A 20,635-nucleotide genomic window follows, 5' to 3' on the forward strand; every position below is an offset into this window, starting at 1 on the left:
TCTTTCGCAAACATATCACTGAACAAAACTTCACAAGTCACCCAGGAAAAATAATTCAGTTCAAAATCATTAGCTTCCGAAGGACCTGCGAGGACAGACTGACCAAACCTGCGTTCAGTCGTGAAGCTTGTGGGTGTGTTGTGATCCTAAGGGACAGAGACAGGCCTGTGACACAGAGCGAAGGCAGGAACTCAGAAATGTAGCCATTCAAGGCCATAAATGGTCAGACAGTCAGTCACAGTCATTGATTCTGACGGCCAGGTAGATGTTCAGTCAGTCGGAGAGCGAGGCCTGCAGCCAGCAAACAAAAAGCCTGAGAATAAGGCAGAGACCCAATCAGACAGACAGAAAGACAGACAGACATCTGACTCAACGTCAAAACGCAGCGTGATCGAATCACGTTGGGGTGATATCATTTTCACAGAAGCTCAGGATCCTGCCCACAGGTTTTAGAGCAGGGCAGTGTTTTATGGATGGGCTGTTCATTGTTAGTAAAATAATATTGATCGGAATTTAATTTGTTATATTAAAGTGCTCTTTGTTTGTTAATTTTGATCGACATCCTCGACAGTATATACAGAAACAAGTAACAATGTTCAAGGGATGTGGTTTATTCAATATTAGTGCAAAATCCCTTTCACCAAGTGTAAAAAAAACCGACCCAACATAAAGGTCATATCTATACATGGCCGGTTAGCTCAGTTGGTTAGCGCGTGGTGCTAATAACGTCAAGGTCGCGGGCCCGATGCCCGTACGGGCCATAAGGTTCCTATTGCAATATTTTGGTAACCTTTAAATGTTTGGCAGACTTTAGAAACAAGCGAATCCACACAAAATGTCATGAGGTCAATTTTTTGGAGTAACATGCATTAATATGTTTTCTGATCTATCTTTTTGAGGTGCAAAGTCACTTGCTTACGTTGAAATCCATTTGCCGCAGTTTTGCCCATTCACTTAATCTAGTAATATCTCTCTGTAATCTCATTCTTCCATCCACACTGCTTATAATTCTGTCTATCTTTGTGTCATCGGCAAACTTGGATATGTGGTTCTCGATCCCGTCATCTAATATCAATGAGACCGCCTAAATTGGGGTAAATTCACATTCAGCTTCAATCTCCACATCATCTTGAGACATTTTATTTACTCCGTGTGTGTTGCGCCTTGGAAACTTCTGCACTTTGTCCTCTGGAGCTCAAATATAATTCAATTCGAACAACTGCAAAGATGTCAGAATCCAATTGGTGACTTTTCACTAAAAAGCAGTGAGATAACAGGGCTCGTCCGGGATTTGAACCCGGGACCTCTCGCATATTCCATTCGAAAAACGCCCAAAGCGAGAATCATACCCCTAGACCAACGAGCCGCTTGCTGGAAAGCCCTGCAGCCGGTCTAAAATTTCACCATAGTCTTCAGCCGATCGGCTATCCTTTCCAACCGCTTCTGTCCACCCAATCTCGTTTTCTATTCCAAAATACAGCAATATCAAGTTGTACACTACCTATTTCCAGTCACCAATATTAGCCTCTCTTTACTAAATTCGTTTACAATGTACGACTTGTTTCTTCAAATAATACTTTTCAGAATTAGTTAATCTGAAGCTACATTGGCATCTGTCTCGGCATCGTCAGAGCATACAAGCTAGCATAAGTATATTTTGCTCACATTGCTCTTTCCTTTCACTGTGAGGGCGAAGAGACAAAAATGTGGAGACATTAGCGACGAATTTATCAGCTGGGTTGCACCTTTACTTTTCCGACAGTCTCAATCTTTTTTTTCCTTTACCTTTCCCTGCTGGTGTTGCAGGTTCGATCAGCCTTTACCGTTCCAGGAAGCCTGAGAAGTCCATCAGGGGACAACATCGAGACAAGAGACAAGGAGAGATAGTGAGATTCATCAAAATAAAATCGCTTATAAATGGGTGGTTCTGCAAAGCAGCAGAATTTTAGTTGCAGATTGGGCAAGATTCTTTCTTGTGTATTTGAATTTTGCAAGAGTACATTGGACACCCAATTAAAAGCGCCGGCCACGCTCGAGTATCTCTCATGCTCTGAGAGAGATAAATGAAGTGAGTTAGATCCAGTTCATTCATTTGAGCATTGAACGGATCTTTAAACAATAATTCAGCGAGCAGAAATCAAACCTGCGAAGGAAAACTCCATTTGATCTTGAATTTAACGCTTCAACCACTCGGCGATCGCAGCGGCACATGGCAATACTTGCATGGCTGTCGATGCCACTTTAAACTACCAGTTGCTTCAAACGATGCCCGATAGACCGGCGTTGTCTTGTAGCTTTCCCAGGAGCTTCATTTGATTCGGTGGGTCAAGTTTGGGAAATTGAACGATTTGCACCGGCAGCTTGTGGTAGCATATTACCTCATTTTCATTACCGGTAATGAACCACTGCAGCCACTGCAGAATTCGGTGCCACCCACAGCCGATCGGCCATCCTTTCAGACCTCTTCTATCCATCCAATCACGTTTTCTATTCCGATGTAGAGAAATGTCGAGTTGCACACTAACTATTTCCTCCGTTCTCTTTCGCAAACATATCACTGAACAAAGCTTCACAAGTCACTCAGGAAAAATAATTCAGTTCAAAATCATTAGCTTCCGAAGGACCTGCGAGGACAGACTGACCAAACCTGCGTTCAGTCGTGAAGCTTGTGGGTGTGTTGTGATCCTAAGGGACAGAGACAGGCCTGCGACACAGAGCGATGGCAGGAACTCAGAAATGTGGCCATAAATGGGCAGACAGTCAGTCACAGTCATTGATTCTGACACACGGCCCGGTAGTTGTTTAGTCAGTCGGGGAGCGGCTGCTGTTGCATAATATCACAGTCAAGCAAACGCACACACACTTTGTATGTACACATTTGAGGTTGTACAATAGTGGGGACAATAGTTCAGGTACTTTAATTGAGGCGGCACTAGTTGAGGTTGTATGATAAAGTGGAACAGTCGTCGCCCTTCTTTGTTACCGAGGTGGGGAAATTAACTGCACCAGATTCCTTGAATCATAAACACGGAACATTTTTAACCAAGTCCGAAAATCACGTCTGTAAAATGGGAACGGATGACAATTCAACTCAGGAAAAACACAAAAAACTTATTAAAGTTTAGACTGTCACTTGGTCACCAAGGTGGAAAACCGACAAAGTTGATAATTGATAATTGCTCAGAAAAAGCAGGAAAAATCCAATCCAGTCAATTACCGCCCCATCAGTCTCCTCTCAATCATCAGCAAAGTGATGCAAGGAGTCGGCGGCAGTGCTATCAAGCGGCACTTACTCACCAAGAACCTGCTCACCGATGCTCAGTTTGGGTTCCGCCGGGACCCTCGGCTCCATGGCTCAGTACAGCCTTTGGGCCAAACATGGGCAAAAGAGCTTAATTCCAGAGGTGAGGTGAGAGTGACTGCCCTTGACATCAAGACAGTCTTGACCGAGTGTAGCATCATGGAGCCTTAGGAAAGTTGGAATCAGGGGGATAACTCTCCAGTGACTGGAGTCTTAGCCTGCACAAAGGAAGATGGTAGTGGTTGTTGGAGGCCAATCATCTCAGTCCCAGGGCATTGCTGCAAGAGATCCTCAGGGCACTGTCCAAGTCTCAACCATCTTCAGCTGCTTCATCAATGACCTTCTCTCCATCCTAAGGTCAGGAGTGAGGACGTTGACTGATGATTACACTCTTTTCAGTTCCATTCACAACCCCTCAGATAATGAAGCAGTCCGTGCCTGCAAAAAGAGAGAGTCGAACCACCTCCCCTAAATATTTAACGGCAACACCATCGCCGAATCTCCCATCATCAACATCCTGGGGGTCATTATTGACCCTTAACTTAACTAGCTTTGCACGGTAGCATAGTGGTTATGTTACTTGAACTAGTTAATACAAGCAACCTGCACTAATGTATCCACAATTATGCGTTCAAATCTTACTGCGGCAAGTGGGAAATTTAAATTAAATAAAATCGGGAATTTAAAAAACTGTAATCAGTAAAGACGACCATGAAACTTCTGGATTGTCGCAAAAACCCATCTGGTTCAGTTATGCCCTTTTGGGAAGGAAACCTGCCGTTCTTACCCGGTTTGGCCGATATGTGACTCCAGACCCACAGTAATGTGCTTGATTCTCAATTGCCCTCTGAAATGTCCCAGAAAGCCATTCAGTTGCACAATCTCGCCAAAAAAAAATCAAAATAAGAATAAAACCGGATGGAGCATTCCGCACCGGATACGACAAAGGCAAACCAAGCCATTGTTCACCCTCCAAAGTCCTCCTCACGAACATCTGGGGACATGTGCCAAAATTGGGAGAGCTGTCCCACAGACGAGTCAAGCAACAGCCTGACAAAGACATACTCACAGAATCGGACCTTTCAGCCAAGGTCCCAAACTCTTCCATCATCCATCTCTGCGTATGCTCTGTCCCATCGGCAGGGCAGATCGACCGGAGGTGGCGGTACAGTGATCAACAGTTAGGAGGGAGCCCTCAACATTGACGCGGGACAGCATGAAATCTCATGACATCAGGTAAAACATGGGCAGGGAAACCTCCTGCTGATTACCACCTGACGTCCTCCCTCAGCTGATGAATCAGTCCTCTTCCATGTTGGGAAGCACTGAGGGTGGAAAGGGCACAGAATGTACGATGGTGGGGGACTTCAATGTCTATCACCAAGAGTGGCTCGGTAGCACCACTACTGACCGAGCTGGCCGAGTTCTGAAGGCCATAACTGTCAGACCCGGCATGCGACAGGTGGTGAGTGAACCAACAGGAGGGAAAAACCTACTTGACCTCGTCTCTCATCAATCTTCTGGTCGCAGATGCATCTGTCTATGACAGCATTGGTAGGAGTGACTACCGCACAGTCCTCATTGAGACGAATTCCCGTCTTCACAATGAGGACATCATCCAACGTGTTTTGTGGCACGACCACCGTGCTAAATGGGACAGATTCAGAACAGGTCACGCAGCTCAAAACTGGGCATCCATGAGGTGCGGTGGGCCATCAGCAGCAGCAGAATTGTATTCCAGCACAATCTGTAACCTCATGGCCCGGCATATTCCTCACTCTACCGTTACCAACAAGCCAGGGGATCAACCCTGGTTCAACGAGGAATGTAGAAGAGCAGCACCAGGTGTACCTAAAAATGAGGTGCCAACCTAGTGAAGCGACAACTCAGGACTACATGCATGCTAAACAGCGGAAGCAACAGTCTATAGAAAGAGCTGAGCGATTCCACAACCAACGGATCAGATCAAAGCTCTGGCAGTCCTTCCACATCCAGTTGTGAATGGTGGTGGACAATTAAAAAACTAACGGGAGGAGGAGGCTCTGCAAACATCCCCATCCTCAACGATGGCGGAGTCCAGCACGTGAGTGCAAAAGACAAGCCAGAATTGCCGAGTGGAATGATCCATCTCGGCCTCCTCCCGATATCCCCAACGTCACAGAAGCCAGTCTTTAGCCAAATCGATTCACTCCACGTGATATCAAGAAACGGCTGAGTGCACTGGATACAGCAAAGGCTATGGGCCCTGACAACATCCCCGCTGTAATGCTCAAGACATGTGCTCCAGAACTAGCTGCGCCTCAAGCTAAGCTGTTCCAGTACAGCCACAACACTGGCATCCACCCGACAATGTGGAATATTGCCCAGGTATGTCCTGTCCACAAAAAGCAGGACAAATCCAATCCGGCCAGTTACCGCTCCATCAGTCTACTCTCAATCATTAGCAAAGTGATGGAAGGTGTCATCGACAGTGCTATCAAGTGGCACTTACTCACAAATAACCTGCTCAACGATGCTCAGTTTGGGTTCCGCCAGGACCACTCGGCTCCAGACCTCATCACAGCCTTAGTTCAAACATGGACAAAAGAGTTGAATTCCAGAGGTGAGGTGAGAGTGACTGCCCTTGATATCAAGGCAGCATTTGACCTAGTGTGGCACCAAGGAGACCAACTAAATTGAAGTAAATGGGAATCAGGGGAAATCTATCCACTGGCTAGAGTCATACCTGGCACAAAGGAAGATGGTAGTGGTTGTTCGAAGCGAATCATCTCATCCCAGGATATTGCTGCAGGAGTTCCTCAAGGCAGTGTCCGAGGTTCAACCATCTTCAGCTGCTTCATCAATGAACTTCCTTCCATCATAAGGTCAGAAATGGGGATGTTCGCTGATGATTGCACAATGTTCAGTTCCATTCGCAACCCTCAAATAATGAAGCAGTCCGAGCCCGCATGCAGCCAGACCTGGACAATATCCAGGCTTGGGCTTCTAAGTAGCAAGCAACATTCGCACCAGGCAAGTGCTAGACAATGACCATCTCCAACAAGAGAGAGTCTAACCACCTCCCCTTGACATTCAACGGCATTGCCATGGCCGAATCCCCCACCATCAAAATCCAGGGGGTCACCATTGAACAGAAACTTAACTGGACCAGCCACATAAATATTGTGGCTACAAGAGCAGGTCAGAGGCTGTGAATTCTGCGGCGAGTGACTGCCCTCCTGACTCCCCAACGCCTTTCCACCATCTACACGGCACAAGTCAGGTGTGTGATGGAATACTGTCCACTTGCCTGGATGAGTGCAGCTCCAACAACACTCAAGAAGTTCGACACCATCCAGGACAAAGTAGCCCGCTTGAATGGCTCTCCATTCACTACCTTAAACATTCACTCCCGCCACGGCCAGCGCACCATGGCTGCAGTGTGTACCATCTATAAGATGCAATGTAGCAGTGCTATTCGCCAAGGCTTCTTCGACAGCACCACCCAAACCCGCGGCCTCTACCACCTAGAAGGACAAGGGCAGTAGGCACATGGGAACAACACCACCTGAACATTCCCCTCCAAGTCACACATCATCCTCACTTGGAAATATATCGCCGTTCCTTCATTATCACTTGGTCGCAATCCTGGAACTCCCTATCAAACAGCACTGTTGGAGAACCTTCAGCACACGGACTTCAGCGGTTCAGGAAGGTGGCTCACCACCACCTTCTCAAGGGCAATTAAGGATGGGCAATAAATGCTGGCATTGTCAGCGACACCTACATCCCATGAAATCATAGATTTCGGAGAAAGGTTGCAGCACGAAAGGAGACCCTTCTGCTCAATGCAACAACAATCCAGCTGGTCCCACTTCCCCACCCTATCGCCGTAGCCCGGAAATTCTTTTCCTTTGAAGAAATTATCCAGTTCCCTTTTGAAGGCCAAGATTGAATCTGCCCCCACCACCCCCTCGGGCAGTGCATTCCAGGTTCGAACCATTCGCTGTTTGAAAAAGTTTTTCCTCATGTCACCTTTGGCTCTTTTGCCAATCACCTGAAATCGATATCCTCTGGTTCTTGACACTTCAGCCAATGGGAAAAGTTTCTCCCCATCTATTCTGTCCAGACCCATCATGATCTTGAATACCTCGCAACCGTCTCTGTTCCAAGGAGAACAATCCCAGCTTCTCCAGTCTATCTACGTAACTAAAGTTGGTCATCCCTTCTATAATTTTAGTAAATCTCTTCTACACCCTCTCTAAGGCCTTCACATCTTCACTAAATTGCGGTGCCCAGAACTGGACACAATATTCCGGTTGTGGCCGAACCAGTATTTTATTAAGTTTCATAATGTCTTCCATACTTTTGTACTCTATGCCTCTATTGAAAAGCCCAGGATCCCGGATGCTTTTTAATGGCTTTCTCAACCTGCTCTGCCACCTTCAACGAGTTGTGCACATAAACCCCCATATCTATCTGTTCCTGTACCTCTTTTAGAGTTGTGCCCTTTAGTTTATATTGCCTCTACTCGTTCTTCCGACCGAAATGGATCAGTACGCAATTTTCTGCGTAAAATTTAATCTGCCACTTGTCCGCTATGCCACCAGCCTGTCTATAACCTCTTGCAGATTATTACTCTCCTCCACACTCTTTACTACCCTTCCAAATTTTGTGTCATCTGCAAATTTTGAAGTTGTGCCCTGTACACCCAAGTCCAAATCATTAAAAAATATCAAGAAAAGCAGTGGTCCCAGCATTGACCCCTGGGGAACACCACTGTACAACTCCCTTCATTCCGCAAAACAGCCGTTCTCCACGACACTCTCTTTCCTGTCCCTTAACTAATTCTGTATCCATGTTTCTACTGCCCCCTTTAATCCATGGGCCACAAACTTACTGATAAGCCTAAAGTGCGGCACTTTATCAAACGCCTTTTGAAAATCCATATACACTGCATCAACTGCATTGCTTTCATCTACCCTCGATGTGAACGCATCAAAATATTCCATCAGGTCAGTTAAACACGATTGGCCTTTAACAAATCCGTGCTGGCTTTTCCTAATCAATCCACACTCGTCCAAGTGACTGTTAATTCTGTCCCAGATTATCGTTTCGAAACGTTTCCCCACCACTGAGATTACCTGACTGGCCTCTTGTTGCTGGGTTCACCCTTGCACTCTTTTTTGAAGAAGGGTGTAACATTTGCAATTCTCCAGTCCTCTGCACCACCCCGGTATCTTTGGATGTTTGGAAGATTATGGCCAGTAACTCCACAATTTCCCCTCTTACTTCCCTCAGCAACCGAGAATGCATCCCATCCGGATCGGGTGACTTATCGACTTCAAGTGCAGCTGGCCTTTCAAGTACCCGTTCTTTATCAATGTTTAACCCATTCAGTATCTCAACTATATCTTCCTATGCTGAGACTCTGGCAGCATCTTCACCCTTGGTAAAGACATATGCAAAGTATTCTCTTTGCCCCACTTGTTTCCCCTTTCAGTTCCCCTCTGAACTTTCTATATTCTGCCTGGTGAATGAATCAAAAAACAAGTTAGGATTCCCGTCAGCCTGAAACAGAAAGTTATTCGTTCATTAATGACGATTTGAACAACTATTCGTCTTTTTTCATAATTTAATGAGCATTGCGAAATGAATACAGTGAACTATTTTGGAGAAGTTGATTCCCTGATCGGGAAAAGGACCCGTCTCCCACACTGAGAGCATTTGCAGACGGCAGCGATCTTCTGAGGGTTTCCGACAACAACGTGTGCGGCAGAGTTTCTGTAGTGTAGTGGTTATCACGTTCGCCTAACACGCGAAAAGTCCTCGGTTCGAAACCGGGCAGAAACATTTTTGGGCCACCCCTTCTGCCTCCATGAGTCGATCTCCTTTCTGGTCCCGAATCAGCGTCGGGTTCTCACGAACCGTTTAATGTTCACATGCCTGTGGAAGACTTTTGGATTGCCTTTTATGTTGGCCGCCAGTCTATTCTCATACCCACTCGATGCCCCTCTTATTTCTCCTTTCAGTTCCCCTCTCAACTTTCCATATTCTGCCTGGTGAATGAATTAAAAACAAGTTAAGATTTCCGTCAGCCTGCAACAGAAAGTTATTAGTTGAACTATGGCGCTTTGAACAATTATTCGTCTTTTTTCAGAGTTTAATCAGTATTGCGAAATTAATACAGCAAACTATTTTGGAGAATTTAATTCCCTGAACGGGAAAGGGACCCATCTCCCACACTGAGAGCATTTGCAGACGGCAGCTATCTTCTGAGAGTTTCCTACAGCAATCCGTGTTACAGAGTTTTGTAGTGTAGTGGTTATCACGTTTGCTTAACATGCGTCAAGCCTTCGGTTCGAAACGGGGTTAAAACATTTTTGGGCTGCCTCCATGAGTCGATCTCCTTTTTGGTCCCGAATCAGAGTCGGGTTCTCACGACCCGTTTAATTTTTACATGTCTGTGGAAGTATTTTGGATTCCCTTTTATGTTGGCCGCCAGTCTATTCTCATAACCTCTCTTTGCCCCTCATATTTCCCCTTCAAGTTCCCCTCTCAACTTTCAATATTCTGCCTGGTGAATGAATGAATAAAAAAGTTAGGATTTCCGTCAGCCTGAAACAGAAAGTTAGCAGTTGATCAATGGCGATTTGAACAACTATTCGTCTTTTTTCAGAGTTCAATGAGTATTGCGAAATTAATACAGTAAACTATTTTGTGGAAGTTAATCCCCTGAACGGGAAAGGGACCCGTCTCCCACACTGAGAGCATTTGCAGACGGCAGCTATCTTCTGAGGGTTTCCTGGTACACTGTGTGCAGCAGAGTTTCTGTAGTACAGTGGTCATCACGCTCGCAAAATACGCGAGCTGTCCCTGGTTCGAAACCGAGCAGGAGCATTTTTGGGCTGGCTCCATGAGTCGATCTCCTTTTTGGCCCCGAATCAGAGTCGGGTTCTTCCAACCCGTTTAATGTTCACATGCCTGTCGAAGAATTTGGGATTGCCTTTTATGAGGGTATCTCATACCCTCGATTTGCCCCTCTGATTTCCCCTTTCAATTCCCCTCTCAGCTTTCCATATTCTGCCTGGTGAATCAATCAAAAAACAAGTTAGGATTCCCGTCAGCCTGAAACAGAAAGTTATTCGTTCATTAATGGCGATTTGAAAATCTATTCGTCTTTTTTCATAGTTTAATGAGCATTGCGAAATTAATACAGTGAACTATTTTGTAGAAGTTAATCCCCTGAACGGGAAAGGGACCCGTCTCCCACACTGGGAGCGTTTGCAGACGGCAGCGATCTTCTGAGGGTTTCCTGGAACGATAAATGCAAAAGGATTTCTATAGTGTAGCGGTTATCACGTTTGCTTAACATGCAAAAGGTCCCCGGTTTGAAACCGGGCAGAAGCATTTTTGGGCCACCCCCTTTGCCTCCCTGAGTCGATCTCCTTTCTGGTCCCGAATTCGAGTCGGGTTCTCACGACCCGTTTAATGTTTACATGCCTGTGGAAGACTTTGGGATTGCCTTTTATGTTGGCCGCCAGTCTATTCTCATACCCTCTCTTTGGCCCTCTGATTTCCCCTTTCAATTCATAGAAGTTTAGAATCATAGAAGTTTATGACATGGAAACAAGCCCTTCAGCCCAACATGTCCATGTCGCCCAGTTTATACTACTGAGCTATTCCCAGTTACCTGCACTTGACCCATATCCCTCTATACCCATCTTACCCATGTCACTGTCCAAATGCTTTTTAAAAGACAAAATTGTACCCGCCTCTACTACTGCCTCTGGCAGCTCGTTCCAGACACTCACCACACTTTGAGTGAAAAAATTGCCCCTCTGGACATTTGTATCTCTCCCCTCTCACCTTAAATCTATGCCCCCTCGTTACAGACTCCCCTAAATTCCCCTCTGAACTTTCCATATTCGGCATGGTGAATGAATGAATAAAAAAAAACTTAGCATTTCTGTCAGCCTGCAACTGAAAATTATGAATGATTAATGGCGATTTGAACAACTATTCGTCTTTTTTCAGAGTTTAATGAGTATTGCGAAATTAATACAGGAAACGATTTTGTTGAAGTTGGTTCCCCAAACGGGAAAGTGACCCGTCTCCCATACTGAGAGCATTTGCAGACGGCAGCGATCTTCTGAGGCTTTCCTCGAAGGACATATCCGGTAGAGTTTCTTTAGTGCAGTGGTTATCACGTTTGCTTACCACGCGAGAGGTCCTCGGTTCAAAACCGGGCAGGGGCATTTTTGGGCTGGCTCCATGAGTCGATCTCATTTTTGGTCCCGAATCAGAGTCAGGTTCTTCCTACCCGTTTAATGTTTACATGCCTGTGGAAGACTTTGGGATTGCCTTTTATGTTGGCCGCCAGTCGATTCTCATCCTCTCTCTTTGGCCCTCTCATTTCCGCTTTCAGTTCTCCTCTGTCCTTTCTATATTCTGCCTGGTGAATGAATAAACAAAAGTTAGGATTTCCGTCCGCCTGCAACAGAAAGTTATGAGTTGATTAATGGCGATTTGAACAACTATTCGTCTTTTTTACAGAGTTTAATGAGTATTGCGAAATTAATACAGCAAACTTTTTGGTCGAAGTTAATTCCCTGAACGGGAAAGGAACCGGTCTCCCACACTGAGAGCATTTGCAGACGGCAGCGATCTTCTGAGGGTTTCCTAGAAGTACTTGTACAGCAGAGTTTCTGTAGTGTAGTGGTTATCACGTTCGCCTCACACGCGAAAGGTCCCCGGTTCGAAACCGGGCAGAAACATTTTTGGGCCAACCCCTCCGCCTCCATGAGTCGATCTCCTTTCTGGTCCCGAATCAGAGTCGGGTTCTTACCACCCGTTAAATGTTTACATGCCTGTGGAAGACTTTGGGATTGCCTTTTATGTTGGCCGCCAGTCTATTCTCATACCCTCGCTTTGCCCCTCTGATTTCCCCTTCCAATTCTCCTCTGAACTTTCTATATTCTGCCTGGTGAATGAATGATTGAACAAAAAGTTAGGATTTCCGTCCGCCTCCACCAGAAAGTTATTAGTTGATTAATGGCGATTTGAACAACTATTCGTCTTTTTTCGGAGTTTAATGAGTATTGCGAAATTAATAAAGTAAACTATTTTGTAGAAGTTAATCCCCTGACCGGGAAAGGGACCCGTCTCCCACACTGAGAGCATTTTCAGACGGCAGCGATCTTCTGAGAGTTTCCGATAGCAACGTGGGCTTCAGAGTTTCTGTCGTGTAGTTTTTATCACGTGCATCTAACACGCGAAAGTTCTCTGGTTCGAAAACGGGCAGAAACATTTTTGGGCTGCCTCCATGAGTCGATCTCGTTTATGGTCCCGAATCAGAGTCGGGTTCTTGCTACCCGTTTAATGTTTACATGCCTGTGGAAGAGATTTGGATTCCCTTTTATGTTGGCCGCCAGTCGATTCTCATCCTCTCTCTTTGGCCCTCTCATTTCCGCTTTCAGTTCTCCTCTGTCCTTTCTATATTCTGCCTGGTGAATGAATAAACAAAAGTTAGGATTTCCGTCAGCCTGAAACAGAAAGTTATTAGTTGATTAATGGCGATTTGAACAACTATTCGTCTTTTTTCAGAGTTTAATGAGTATTGCGAAATTAATAAAGTAAACTATTTTGTAGAAGTTAATCCCCTGACCGGGAAAGGGACCCGTCTCCCACACTGAGAGCATTTGCAGACGGCAGCGATCTTCTGAGGGTTTCCGATAGCAACGTGGGCTTCAGAGTTTCTGTCGTGCAGTGTTTATCACGTGCATCTAACACGCGAAAGTTCTCTGGTTCGAAAACGGGCAGAAACATTTTTGGGCTGCCTCCATGAGTCGATCTCGTTTATGGTCCCGAATCAGAGTCGGGTTCTTGCTACCCGTTTAATGTTTACATGCCTGTGGAAGAGATTTGGATTCCCTTTTATGTTGGCCGCCAGTCGATTCTCATCCTCTCTCTTTGGCCCTCTGATTTCCCCTTTCAATTCATAGAAGTTTAGAATCATAGAAGTTTATGACATGGAAACAAGCCCTTCGGCCCAACATGTCCTTGTCGCCCAGTTTATACTACTGAGCTATTCCCAGTTCCCTGCACTTGACCCATATCCCTCTATACCCATCTTACCCATGTCACTGTCCAAATGCTTTTTAAAAGAAAAAATTGTACCCGCCTCTACTACTGCCTCTGGCAGCTCGTTCCAGACACTCACCACACTTTGAGTGAAAAAATTGCCCCTCTGGACATTTGTTTCCCTCCCCTCTCACCTTAAATCTATGCCCCCTCGTTACAGACTCCCCTTAATTCCCCTCTGAACTTTCCATATTCGGCATGGTGAATGAATGAATAAAAAAAAAGTTAGCATTTCTGTCAGCCTGCAACTGAAAATTATGAATGATTAATGGCGATTTGAACAACTATTCGTCTTTTTTCAGAGTTTAATGAGTATTGCGAAATTAACACAGTAAACAATTTTGTTGAAGTTGGTTCCCCAAACGGGAAAGTGACCCGTCTCCCACACTGAGAGCATTTGCAGACGGCAGCGATCTTCTGAGGCTTTCCTCGAAGCACATGCGCGGTAGAGTTTCTGTAGTGTAGTGGTTGTCACGTTTGCTTACCACGCGAGAGGTCCTCGGTTCAAAACCGGGCAGGAGCATTTTTGGGCTGGCTCCATGAGTCGATCTCCTTTTTGGTCCCGAATCAGAGTCAGGTTCTTCCTACCCGTTCAATGTTTACATTCCTGTGGAAGAGATTTGGATTCCCTTTTATGTTGGCCGCCAGTCGATTCTCATCCTCTCTCTTTGGCCCTCTCATTTCCGCTTTCAGTTCTCCTCTGTCCTTTCTATATTCTGCCTGGTGAATGAATAAACAAAAGTTAGGATTTCCGTCCGCCTGCAACAGAAAGTTATGAGTTGATTAATGGCGATTTGAACAACTATTCGTCTTTTTTACAGAGTTTATTGAGTATTGCGAAATTAATACAGCAAACTTTTTGGTCGAAGTTAATTCCCTGAACGGGAAAGGAACCGGTCTCCCACACTGAGAGCATTTGCAGACGGCAGCGATCTTCTGAGGGTTTCCTAGAAGTACTTGTACAGCAGAGTTTCTGTAGTGTAGTGGTTATCACGTTCGCCTCACACGCGAAAGGTCCCCGGTTCGAAACCGGGCAGAAACATTTTTGGGCCAACCCCTCCGCCTCCATGAGTCGATCTCCTTTCTGGTCCCGAATCAGAGTCGGGTTCTTACCACCCGTTAAATGTTTGCATGCCTGTGGAAGACTTTGGGATTGCCTTTTATGTTGGCCGCCAGTCTATTCTCATACCCTCGCTTTGCCCCTCTGATTTCCCCTTTCAATTCTCCTCTGAACTTTCTATATTCGGCCTGGTGAATGAATGATTGAACAAAAAGTTAGGATTTCCGTCCGCCTGCAACAGAAAGTTATTAGTTGATTAATGGCGATTTGAACAACTATTCGTCTTTTTTCAGAGTTTAATGAGTATTGCGAAATTAATAAAGTAAACTATTTTGTAGAAGTTAATCCCCTGACCGGGAAAGGGACCCGTCTCCCACACTGAGAGCATTTGCAGACGGCAGCTATCTTCTGAGGGTTTCCGATAGCAACGTGGGCTTCAGAGTTTCTGTCGTGTAGTTTTTATCACGTGCATCTAACACGCGAAAGTTCTCTGGTTCGAAAACGGGCAGAAACATTTTTGGGCTGCCTCCATGAGTCGATCTCGTTTATGGTCCCGAATCAGAGTCGGGTTCTTACTACCCGTTTAATGTTTACATGCCTGTGGAAGAGATTTGGATTCCCTTTTATGTTGGCCGCCAGTCGATTCTCATCCTCTCTCTTTGGCCCTCTCATTTCCGCTTTCAGTTCTCCTCTGTCCTTTCTATATTCTGCCTGGTGAATGAATAAACTAAAGTTAGGATTTCCGTCAGCCTGAAACAGAAAGTTATCAGTTGATTAATGGCGATTTGAACAACTATTCGTCTTTTTTTACAGAGTTTAATGAGTATTGCGAAATTAATACAGCAAACTTTTTGGTCGAAGTTAATTCCCTGAACGGGAAAGGAGCCGGTCTCCCACACTGAGAGCATTTGCAGACGGCAGCGATCTTCTGAGGGTTTCCTAGAAGTACCTGTACTGCAGAGTTTCTGTAGTGTAGTGGTTATCACGTTCGCCTCACACGCGAAAGGTCCCCGGTTCGAAACCGGGCAGAAACATTTTTGGGCCAACCCCTCCGCCTCCATGAGTCGATCTCCTTTCTGGTCCCGAATCAGAGTCGGGTTCTTCCGACCCGGTTAATGTTTGCATGCCTGTGGAAGACTTTTGGTTTCCCTTTTATGTTGGCCGTTCGTCTAATCTCATACTCTCTATTTGCCCCTCTTATTTCCCCTTTCAGTTCCCCTCTAAACTTTCTATATTCTGCCTGGTGAATGAATTAAAAAAAAGTTTGGATTTCCGTCAGCCTGAAACAGAAAGTTATTAGTTGATTAATGGCGATTTGAACAACTATTCGTCTTTTTCAGAGTTTAATGCGTTTTGCGAAATTAATACAGTAAACGATTTTGTCGAAGTTAAATCCCGAATAGGGAAAGGGTCCCATCTCGCAAACTGAGAGCATTTTGCAGACAGCAGCTATCTTCTGAGGGTTTCCTGTAACAACGTGTGCAGCAGAGTTACTGCAGTGTCGTGGTTATCACATTCGCTTCAAGTTATAACGTTCGCGAAAGGTCCCTCGTTTAAAACCGGGCAGAAACAGTTTTGGGCTGCCTCCATGAGTCGGTTTCTTTTCTGGTCCAAATTAGAGTCGGGTTCTCACGACCCGTTTAATGTTTACATGCCTGTGGAAGACGTTGGGATTGCCTTTTATGTTGGCCGCCAGTCTATTCTAATACCCTCTCTTTGGCCCTCTGATTTCCCCTTTCAATTCATAGAAGTTTAGAATCATAGAAGTTTCCAACATGGAAACAAGCCCTTCGGCCCAACATGCCATGTCGCCCTGTTTTTACGACTAAACTAGTCCCAGTTGCCTGCACTTGGCCCATATCCCAATGTACCCATCTTACCCATGTAACTGTCCAAATGCTTTTTAAAAGAAAAAATTGTACCCGCCTCCATTACTGCCTCTGGCAGCTAGTTCCAGACACTCACCACACTTTGAGTGAAAAAATTGCCCCTCTGGACATTTGTATCTCTCCCCTCTCACCTTAAATCTATGCCCCCTCGTTACAGACTCCCTTAAATTCCCCTCTGAACTTTCCATATTCTGCCTGGTGAATGAATGAATAAAAAAAATGTTAGGATTTCTGTCAGCCTGCAACTGAAAATTATTAGTTGATTAATGGCGATTTGAACAACTATTCGTCTTTTTTCAGAGTTTAATGAGTATTGCGAAATTAATACAGTAAACAATTTTGTTGAAGTTATTTCCCGAAACGGGAAAGGGACCGGTCTCCCACACTGAGAGCATTTGCAGACGGCAGCGATCTTCTGAGGCTTTCCTCGAAGCACATGTGCAGTAGAGTTTCTGTAGTATAGTGGTTATCACGTTCGCTTAATACGCGAGCTGTCCCTGGTTCGAAACCGGGCAGGAGCATTTTTGGGCTGGCTCCATGAGTCGATCTCCTTTTTGGTCCCGAATCAGAGTCAGGTTCTTCCTACCCGTTTAATGTTTGCATGCCTGTGGAAGACTTTGGGATTGCCTTTTATGTTGGCCGCCAGTCTATTCTCATACCCTCGCTTTGCCCCTCTGATTTCACCTTTCAATTCTCCTCTGAACTTTCTATATTCTGCCTGGTGAATGAATGATTGAACAAAAAGTTAGGATTTCCGTCCGCCTGCAACAGAAAGTTATTAGTTGATTAATGGCGATTTGAACAACTATTCGTCTTTTTTTACAGAGTTTATTGAGTATTGCGAAATTAATACAGCAAACTTTTTGGTCGAAGTTAATTCCCTGAACGGGAAAGGAGCCGGTCTCCCACACTGAGAGCATTTGCAGACGGCAGCGATCTTCTGAGGGTTTCCTAGAAGTACCTGTACTGCAGAGTTTCTGTAGTGTAGTGGTTATCACGTTCGCCTCACACGCGAAAGGTCCCCGGTTCGAAACCGGGCAGAAACATTTTTGGGCCAACCCCTCCGCCTCCATGAGTCGATCTCCTTTCTGGTCCCGAATCAGAGTCGGGTTCTTCCGACCCGGTTAATGTTTACATGCCTGTGGAAGACTTTTGGTTTCCCTTTTATGTTGGCCGTTCGTCTAATCTCATACTCTCTATTTGCCCCTCTTATTTCCCCTTTCAGTTCCCCTCTAAACTTTCTATATTCTGCCTGGTGAATGAATTTAAAAAAAGTTAGGATTTCCGTCAGCCTGAAACAGAAAGTTATTAGTTGATTAATGGCGATTTGAACAACTATTCTTCTTTTTCAGAGTTTAATGCGTTTTGCGAAATTAATACAGTAAACGATTTTGTCGAAGTTAAATCCCGAATAGGGAAAGGGTCCCATCTCGCAAACTGAGAGCATTTTGCAGACAGCAGCTATCTTCTGAGGGTTTCCTGTAACAACGTGTGCAGCAGAGTTACTGCAGTGTCGTGGTTATCACATTCGCTTCAAGTTATAACGTTCGCGAAAGGTCCCTCGTTTAAAACCGGGCAGAAACAGTTTTGGGCTGCCTCCATGAGTCGGTTTCTTTTCTGGTCCAAATTAGAGTCGGGTTCTCAAATCGGGTTCTTAATGTTTACATGCCTGTGGAAGACTTTGGGATTGCCTTTTATGTTGGCCGCCAGTCTATTCTAATACCCTCTCTTTGGCCCTCTGATTTCCCCTTTCAATTCATAGAAGTTTAGAATCATAGAAGTTTCCAACATGGAAACAAGCCCTTCGGCCCAACATGCCATGTCGCCCTGTTTTTACGACTAAACTAGTCCCAGTTGCCTGCACTTGGCCCATATCCCACTGTACCCATCTTACCCATGTAACTGTCCAAATGCTTTTTAAAAGAAAAAATTGTACCCGCCTCCATTACTGCCTCTGGCAGCTAGTTCCAGACACTCACCACACTTTGAGTGAAAAAATTGCCCCTCTGGACATTTGTATCTCTCCCCTCTCACCTTAAATCTATGCCCCCTCGTTACAGACTCCCCGAAATTCCCCTCTGAACTTTCCATATTCTGCCTGGTGAATGAATGAATAAAAAAAATGTTAGGATTTCTGTCAGCCTGCAACTGAAAATTATTGGTTGATTCATGGCGATTTGAACAACTATTCGTCTTTTTTCAGAGTTTAATGAGTATTGCGAAATTAATACAGTAAACAATTTTGTTGAAGTTATTTCCCGAAACGGGAAAGGGACCGGTCTCCCACACTGAGAGCATTTGCAGACGGCAGCGATCTTCTGAGGCTTTCCTCGAAGCACATGTGCAGTAGAGTTTCTGTAGTATAGTGGTTATCACGTTCGCTTAATACGCGAGCTGTCCCTGGTTCGAAACCGGGCAGGAGCATTTTTGGGCTGGCTCCATGAGTCGATCTCCTTTTTGGTCCCGAATCAGAGTCAGGTTCTTCCTACCCGTTTAATGTTTGCATGCCTGTTCAAGACTTTGGGATTGCCTTTTATGTTGGCCGCCAGTCTATTCTCATACCCTCGCTTTGCCCCTCTGATTTCACCTTTCAATTCTCCTCTGAACTTTCTATATTCTGCCTGGTGAATGAATGATTGAACAAAAAGTTAGGATTTCCGTCCGCCTGCAACAGAAAGTTATTGGTTGATTCATGGCGATTTGAACAACTATTCGTCTTTTTTCAGAGTTTAATGAGCATTGCGAAATTAATACAGTAAACGATTTTGTAGAAGTTAATCCCCTGACCGGGAAAGGGACCCGTCTCCCACACTGAGAGCATTTGCAGACGGCAGCGATCTTCTGAGTGTTTCCGATCGCAACGTGGGCTTCAGAGTTTCTGTCGTGTAGTTTTTATCACGTGCCATCTAACACGCGAAAGTTCTCTGGTTCGAAAACGGGCAGAAACATTTTTGGGCTGCCTCCATGAGTCGATCTCGTTTATGGTCCCGAATCAGAGTCGGGTTCTTACTACCGGTTTAATGTTTACATGCCTGTGGAAGAGATTTGGATTCCCTTTTATGTTGGCCGCCAGTCGATTCTCATCCTCTCTCTTTGGCCCTCTCATTTCCGCTTTCAGTTCTCCTCTGTCCTTTCGATATTCTGCCTGGTGAATGAATAAACAAAAGTTAGGATTTCCGTCAGCCTGAAACAGAAAGTTATCAGTTGATTAATGGCGATTTAAACAACTATTCGTCTTTTTTTACAGAGTTTAATGAGTATTGCGAAATTAATACAGCAAACTTTTCGGTCGAAGTTAATTCCCTGAACGGGAAAGGAACCGGTCTCGCACACTGAGAGCATTTGCAGACGGCAGCGATCTTCTGAGGGTTTCCTAGAAGTAACTGTACAGCAGAGTTTCTGTAGTGTAGTGGTTATCACGTTCGCCTCACACGCGAAAGATCCCCGCTTCAAAACCGGGCAGAAACATTTTTGGGCCAACCCCTCCGCCTCCATGAGTCGATCTCTTTTCTGGTCCCGAATTAGAGTCGGGTTCGTCCGACCCGGTTAATGTTTACATGCCTGTGGAAGACTTTGGGTTTCCCTTTTATGTTGGCCGCGAGTCTAATCTCATCCTCTCTATTTGCCCCTCTTATTTCCCCTTTCAGTTCCCCTCTGAACTTTCTATATTCTGCCTGGTGAATGAATAAAAAAAAAGTTAGGATTTCCGTCAGCCTGAAACAGAAAGTTATTAGTTGATTAATGGCGATTTGAACAACTATTCGTCTTTTTCAGAGTTTAATGCGTTTTGCGAAATTAATACAGTAAACGATTTTGTCGAAGTTAATTCCTGAAACGGGAAAGAGACCCATCTCCCAAACTGAGAGCATTTTGCAGACAGCAGCTATCTTCTGAGGGTTTCCTGCAACAACGTGTGCAGCAGATTTTCTGCAGTGTCGTGGTTATCACATTCGCTTCAAGTTATAACGTTCGCGAAAGGTCCCTCGTTTAAAACCGGGCAGAAACAGTTTTGGGCTGCCTCCATGAGTCGGTTTCTTTTCTGGTCCAAATTAGAGTCGGGTTCTTCCGACCCGTTTAATGTTTACATGCCTGTGGAAGTCTTTGGGATTGCCTTTTATGTTGGCCGCCAGTCTATTCTAATACCCTCTCTTTGGCCCTCTGATTTCCCCTTTCAATTCATAGAAGTTTAGAATCATAGAAGTTTCCAACATGGAAACAAGCCCTTCGGCCCAACATGTCCATGTCGCCCAGTTTTTACGACTA

The 20,635-nt window shown here is 45.1% G+C and overlaps 9 non-coding genes across 9 annotated transcripts; 8 read left to right on the forward strand and 1 right to left on the reverse strand.

The window, feature by feature from the left end:
• Positions 1-1,276: 1,276 nt before the first annotated feature.
• trnap-ugg (transfer RNA proline (anticodon UGG)) lies at positions 1,277-1,366 on the reverse strand. Its single transcript is given in 2 exon segments — positions 1,277-1,312; positions 1,331-1,366. It is a non-coding gene; the product is annotated as a tRNA-Pro (tRNA).
• Positions 1,367-9,060: 7,694 nt separating this feature from the next.
• Positions 9,061-9,133, forward strand: trnav-aac (transfer RNA valine (anticodon AAC)). Its single transcript has one exon. It is a non-coding gene; the product is annotated as a tRNA-Val (tRNA).
• Positions 9,134-11,984: 2,851 nt separating this feature from the next.
• On the forward strand, positions 11,985-12,057 carry trnav-cac (transfer RNA valine (anticodon CAC)). The gene has a single exon. It is a non-coding gene; the product is annotated as a tRNA-Val (tRNA).
• Positions 12,058-14,392: 2,335 nt separating this feature from the next.
• trnav-cac (transfer RNA valine (anticodon CAC)) lies at positions 14,393-14,465 on the forward strand. Its single transcript has one exon. It is a non-coding gene; the product is annotated as a tRNA-Val (tRNA).
• Positions 14,466-15,444: 979 nt separating this feature from the next.
• Positions 15,445-15,517, forward strand: trnav-cac (transfer RNA valine (anticodon CAC)). Its single transcript has one exon. It is a non-coding gene; the product is annotated as a tRNA-Val (tRNA).
• Positions 15,518-16,820: 1,303 nt separating this feature from the next.
• Positions 16,821-16,893, forward strand: trnai-aau (transfer RNA isoleucine (anticodon AAU)). Its single transcript has one exon. It is a non-coding gene; the product is annotated as a tRNA-Ile (tRNA).
• Positions 16,894-17,345: 452 nt separating this feature from the next.
• trnav-cac (transfer RNA valine (anticodon CAC)) lies at positions 17,346-17,418 on the forward strand. Its single transcript has one exon. It is a non-coding gene; the product is annotated as a tRNA-Val (tRNA).
• A 1,305-nt stretch (positions 17,419-18,723) lies between these two features.
• On the forward strand, positions 18,724-18,796 carry trnai-aau (transfer RNA isoleucine (anticodon AAU)). Its single transcript has one exon. It is a non-coding gene; the product is annotated as a tRNA-Ile (tRNA).
• Positions 18,797-19,767: 971 nt separating this feature from the next.
• trnav-cac (transfer RNA valine (anticodon CAC)) lies at positions 19,768-19,840 on the forward strand. The gene has a single exon. It is a non-coding gene; the product is annotated as a tRNA-Val (tRNA).
• The last annotated feature ends 795 nt before the right edge of the window (positions 19,841-20,635 follow it).

This window comes from Heptranchias perlo, chromosome 20, assembly GCF_035084215.1.
Source record: "Heptranchias perlo isolate sHepPer1 chromosome 20, sHepPer1.hap1, whole genome shotgun sequence".
Classification (NCBI taxonomy): Eukaryota; Metazoa; Chordata; class Chondrichthyes; order Hexanchiformes; family Hexanchidae; genus Heptranchias; species Heptranchias perlo.